The sequence below is a fragment of the Nicotiana attenuata genome, chromosome 1 (genome assembly GCF_001879085.1).
Source record: "Nicotiana attenuata strain UT chromosome 1, NIATTr2, whole genome shotgun sequence".
Classification (NCBI taxonomy): domain Eukaryota; kingdom Viridiplantae; phylum Streptophyta; class Magnoliopsida; order Solanales; family Solanaceae; genus Nicotiana; species Nicotiana attenuata.
This window is the reverse complement of record NC_031989.1, coordinates 9,699,870-9,706,488: the sequence shown is the minus strand read 5'-3', so window position 1 is coordinate 9,706,488 and position 6,619 is coordinate 9,699,870. Positions and strand designations below refer to the sequence as shown.

Below are 6,619 nucleotides of genomic sequence, written 5' to 3'. Positions count from 1 at the left end.
TTTTAAAATAATTTTAAAACTCCAATTTGAAACTACTCCCCAATTTGAATTGGTAATTAATTATTTTTTTTAATTTCGTTTTTTATTTTAAAATAATTTAAAAACTCAAACTTGAAACTACTCCCACCCAATTTGAATGGGTAGTTACTTTTTATATATTTATTTTTCGTTTTTTTATTATATTTAATTATAAGATATCTATATTTATTAATCTAAATAAAGTAACCAATTAATATATATGGTAGTTTCTTATTGTATTTTATTATTTTCTTTTTTGATATGTATTTAAACCCAAAAATAAGTAACCAATAACTAATTATAAACTAAATAACTAATTAGTAAGCAATTATGCCATGTGGCATTTTTTTAGGCTGCCACTTGGCTTAAGGAGAGGGCTTTTTCGTCTCCTTTTAATAATATATAGATTAAAATAATTTAAAAACTCAAACTTGAAAAATACTCCCACCCAATTTGAATGGGTAGCTATTTTTTATATATTTATTTTTCATTTTTTTTATTATATTTAATTATAAGATATCTATATTTATTAATCCAAATAAAGTAACCAATTAATATATATGGTAGTTTTTTATTGTATTATATTATTTTATTTTTTGATATGTATTTAAATTCAAAAATAAGTAACCAATAACTAATTATAAACTAAATAACTAATTAGTAACCAATTATGCCATGTGGCATTTTTTAGGCTGCCACTTGGCTTAAGGAGAGGGCTTTTTCCTCTCCTTTTAATAGTATATAGACATAGATTAGATCTATCAAGCACAAAACACACAAGTGCATTTTGGTTGGCTAAAAATAGCTCTCCATCCACTCTTTTTGTTCACTTATGACCTTTGACCGTTAGGTCAATGCTAAATTAGAAATAATTATTATTTTTTTTGTAAAACTTAAAAAAAGTTATTTTGCAAAATATTTTCATTTTTTAAAACTAATGCACCAATAATAGTCCACTAATTTAGTAAAGTCTTCTTTTTTTTTTTTAAATTTTTTAAAGCATTTTTTTTGTAAAAACAGAAAAAAAATTGATAAAATATTTTCATTTTTTAAAGACTAAAAAAATTATTTTCAATAAAATATTTTCGTTTTGAAAAATATTTTTTTTTCTCTTTTTTTTTAGTATACAAGTCATGCTTAAATGGATATGGGCTTTAACGGGTAAATAAACCAATTATAAGGAATGGGCCTGAGGGTCCAGTATTTCAAACTGGGCCTTTTGTTATTGAGAATTAACCCAAATAGTTGCTCGTCCAATCGCTTAAAAACCACAAATAGCCGATAGATGTAAAATTGAAAATTACCAGCTATGTCCATTTATAGGTACCTCATTACAAAAATTGGCCAATTGATAAAATATTACTAATATTAGCCAAATTAGCCAATTAGCTATTTGTAGCAAAAAAATATCAAAATTTTGCTTTGTTTTGAGTGGGTGTTACTAGAATAGATTGGGCACAACTTAAGGAGCTTGAATCTCAGTTTTGGGATGATTTGGTGAAGTTTTGAGGTGGTTTGAATTGAAAATTCGGTAAAAACTGAACATGAAAAAAATGATATGTGTATCACACTGTGTATCATTTGTGTATCACAATGTATCATATTTGTATATCACATGTATATCCATGTATACCTGTGTGTGAGATACATGCGTGATACATGTTTGATACATGTGTTGCAGAAGAATTTTTTGAACTCAATTTAATTACGAATTTTGATACAAAACCAGTCCAAATCACCTCCAATCTTCCTCAAATTTTGTATATTGACTTATCTATATATTTTCAATGAATTTCAACTATACCCATTGAAAAAGTTCCTTTTTTGTTTAGATTTTTGGAATATTGCATATATTTTTTGTATTTCATCACCTTATTTGCTACCTCATCCATAAAATTTCCTTTCGGTCTTGTATCTAGTGTTGCTAATCACGCTTAAAAATATGGAAGATGATTTTTGCATGTGATTCTTTGAGAGAAAGAACCCTATTATTTGGTTTTTCAATTTTTATTGGCTAGTTTTGGTAAGTCTATGATTAATGACTAGAGGTTGGTAAATTGAGATTTATTTGGGACATTTGTGTAAGTTTTCCGTGTATAATATGTGCATAATTTATATATTACACGTGCACAATTATGTTTATTTAATGTATAATCTATTATATGGCTATAAAAAATAAATAATAAATATGGTCGGCTATTTGTGTAAAGATCCCGTTAATGATTCCATAAGGGAGAATCGGGGAAAAAATTAAAAAAAATAGTCAGATTTATAATTGGTAATTAAAAATAGCCATAGTTTTAAAAGTAATCGAAATTTAGCCACATTTTCATTTAAAGATAAAATCTGAACAAAAACACCATTAAAAATTTAAAAATATTACAGCATAATATGCTGGAGTTCGAATTTTTACATATGAACTTCCAGCATAATGTGCTGGAATGTCATAATGTGCGGGAGTTCTAACATAATATGTGGGAAGTTAATATGCAGGAGCTTCATGATCCAGCATATTATGCTGGAACCTTCCGTGTGATGGAGTTCCAACATAATATGCTGGAAGTTTATACGCAGGGGCTCAATAATCCCGTATATTATGCTAGATATTTACGTGTTTCAGCAAAATAGTGGTTATTTTTCAATAATTTCACAAACACTAGCTATTTGAATTACCAATCCAAAATCTGGCTAGCCCGTACTATTTCACGGAATTGTGTAGGGAATGGGCCTTATGACAGGTATCAGCCAATAGCATCGTATTGCATCTATAAGATTGGGAAAGGGCCAAGCCCAAATTGTATTTAATTGGAATCTCACTTAAAACTCTCATCCAAAATCATGTAAAGAGACTTCGTTATTGTAGGGCTTCTACCAACAACAAAAAAAAGTTAATGTAGGGCCAATTTTATTACTTTTTAAATGAAAATGATGATTTTGTTGTTCTTGTGTGTCAAGTGATCCATTACAATTTAATTTTTTAATTTATTCACAACAGGAATTAAATCCACATAGCTTCATAACAACATTCGTTTCCTCTCAAAGTGGCTATGACGATGTCTATTATTTGAGCTCTAAGTAGAATTACTACACAATATTTTCCTTTACTTTTTTAGCAAACTTAAAATTAATACTTTAAGGTTAATTACAAACACATCTATAATCAGGCCTCTGTATAACAGCTTCCCTATATAATAACACTTCACTATGCAAGTCAAGTTTTTTCGGAATCAATTATTGTGTTATGTTATAATATTTGTTCTCTATAACAGGACTTCTCTATAACATCCAAAAATATTCGGAACAAACAAGGTTGTTATAGAGAGGATATAAAATCTTACCTTTGTCACACCTCCTTTTTCCCGAGGGGATAGGGAGTTTTTTCAATTAAAGCGACATTAATCGAAATGAAATTATTTATTAGTTTAGAGTCGTCACTTGAAATAATTTATGGTGTCCCAAGTCACCGATTTATTTTAAAATCCCAAATCGAAAAAATTGGCTCTATTTTTGGTCCGCGAACACAGAAGACCGGGTAAGAAATTCTGTTAACTCGGGAGAAGGTGTGAGGCACTCCCGAGTTCCATGGTTTTAGCATGGTCGCTCAGCTATTAATAATTGACCTAATTATCTGATTTGTTATATGTTTAAAAACCTATTGTGCGTTTTTACCTTTTAACCACTATTTATGGAATTTGCTTGAACAAGTCGCGATGTCGCGCACTCGTTTGTTTTTGTACATATTGCAAATTACGTCACGTGAAACGCACCCGCAATTTACAATATGCTTATTTTATTATTGTTTGAAGTTGAGGTCGAGTCACGTGAAATGCACACTCGAATTGGGGTTAGGTATCATGACTATGCCACGGGAACAATACCCATAGTCACGATGATTTATTTAATCGCGCCTAGAGCAAAGCTACAAATGTTCATCGTTTGAATATTTTCCTATATTCGAGATTTTGGAAGGCCGCATATCATGAAAAATTATTGTAGAGAAAGTGTATGATTTATGGGATCATTCATGAATTTAACTACAAATGAGTAGCCAGCGACAAAGGACGAGTCACTTTGGTTAATTCACATCCCAATCTTAAATAGCCTGATTCGTTTGTCAAGGGAAGACTGTTTTGGGCCTTTTAAAATCGTTTAACTAGTTAATGTGTGGCCCAACTAATACATTGAAATTTATGAACTTAAGCCTAGAAACGAACCTAGAAATCAAAATGCAAGTAAAAGTGTTTTCATAGAATATTAGAACAAACATACCAAAGTCCAGCGTTAAATCCTAATCTATTTAATATTGCGTTTTCTACATTATTTGAGGCTAGAAGGGATAGCACAAACTAACAGTAAAGCACATTGCTTAATTTTATATAGTCTTGTGGCCAATTAACTACACGTCATTCATTTTAGAACTTCAAAGCGAATGGTTCAAAAATACAACAATTCATATCACAACGTTCAGTAATAATGAGGCTCGAGGTTTAGGATCTTAAAATATATCATTGTAAGGAAATAGGCCAACTATGGATTAAGCTAAACATGGATGTTTATTCTAAAAAACACATTTGATTGAATCGAACTACATGAAATTGTGATAGCATGAACGACATTCGAACTCAACCAAGGCAGCCTTCCATTATACAAAATAATATCTAATCTAATTCTATGCTTTCAATCGGTGACTTCTTCCTCTTTTCCAACCACTCCCAAATTTACAAAGATATAGCCATTTCGGCTATCCTTCATAAACCTGTTTAGACGTTCTAGCAATTCCACAAATAATCAGCACGTTATATTTGATCGGGCTATTTAATGGCAGGGGAAAACAAAAAGCAGTACAAAGGTCAATCCAAACAAGACAAACTAAATAGCATTTTTATAGCTAGCATGCTAAACCTATAAGGCTGAAACACACAAGCATATCATTAAGACCAAGTTAGATGTGCCTTAAAGAAGAACTTAACAGCAAGAAACTAACTAGCTACTTTAAGATTCAGGTCTAGGTGTTAAGAACACAACAACACATTAACAAGAAGCAAATCAACATTCATTTTTTAAAACAGGATCATTGTACAGAATCGTGAGAAATACCTAAACAACAGATGAATCAACTGAAAGCCAAATAATGGCTAAGAGGGAATGAAGGAAAAACAGCATAACCGAGCAGCAACCAAACAAAGGTAGCGACAAAAAACAACAACACCAGGATCAACAAAAACAAACCAGCAAATTTTTGGAACCAAGAGAATTCCAGCAACCCCAAAGCCAAAGACCCATCAACCAATTCAAAATCCCCACAGACTTGGAGTAAAACTAGTAAAAGTGAAAAGAAGACCAGTTTTGAAATTTTTTGGTTATTGTTTTCTATCTCTAGATTGAATTCTTATGAGTATTTTCTTTTGAGAGCCAAAGAAAAAAATCCAGAGAGTTTCGTGTGTAAAAACAATGATTCCCCCCTCCAATGCTAGAGTTCTTATCCTTTTATAGAGTGTAGGGAGTCTGTTGTAGGAGGGGAGGGAATATATGAGATGTCAGCTAGTTTTTAGGAAATGAAGCATCTTTTGTAACTAATTCTTGGACAGCTGTCCCTATTTCCATATATTTAAATTCATTTTTCAGCATCTTTCTTAACAAATTAAGACAACTGTCCCTATTCTAGAAGTTTCATTTATTTTTCCACTCTTAAAATTCTGTATTTTACCCTTCTTATCACTCCAAATTTATCTAAATGCACTTTAGTCTTTCTAATACCTACTGACAGTTCTCAAAAGCTCAATAAGAAACCTCTTTATTTTCCTAATTCTCTCTCAACCCCTTTTTAGACTATTCGTTAACTGTAAATAAAAAAAACTATCACGCAAACTGGAAATGCTAATGCAAAAGATGGAACAATTCAATAATAAAAATTCTATGTGACTAACTATAGTATTCAACTAATACTAATCATGCAAAACACACAATTATACAAGTAATATACCAAACATCTAACTAAACTAAGAGACAAGAAGGTGCAAAACAAGAAATTAATGAAATTAACAAAGAAATAGATATAGAGAAAAATTGAAAATTTTTACCAATCAAATGCTAGCCAAGAAGGACTGGTGATTGACCAAGCTCCGGCAGTAGAATCCGGTCAGTGTTCAATGTTGTCATATGAACACTAATTTAATACTCGAAAGCACATTTAGTGCTATATATGACAACTTTGAGCACCGGCCAGCCGAGGGAGTGGAATGTGACGGAAAACATTTGTTCTTGAAGACCTCATGAACTGAAAAACACCATGAAATGGTAGTTCGTAGATGGTCAAGGCAGCAGGCTTTGGTATTGAAGCTATACAAACCAAGACTTGAAGAAAAATCAAAAAGGAAGAGACTGAATGTTTTCTTGATTTCCTCAGATCTGAAATTCAGGGCGTTTGGGTGATTTTATGGAGAAAACGATGATGGATTAGGGTAGAAGGGAAGATGGGGGTTACGGAGTGAATGTTTGGGGAGGCTTGGGGTGGTGCCGCCGGCCGGTGAGGGTGAGGAGTTTGAAGGCTGCTAGGGTTAAGTTAAGGGTGATAGAGATGTAGAATGAAATGAATTTTAGG

At 31.6% G+C, this 6,619-nt stretch overlaps 1 long non-coding RNA gene across 1 annotated transcript; it reads right to left on the bottom strand.

The window, feature by feature from the left end:
• On the bottom strand, window positions 4,449-6,610 carry LOC109236938. The gene is made up of 2 exons (XR_002069577.1): window positions 6,099-6,610; window positions 4,449-4,787 (listed from the first exon to the last, which is right to left on the bottom strand). It is a non-coding gene; the product is annotated as an uncharacterized LOC109236938 (long non-coding RNA).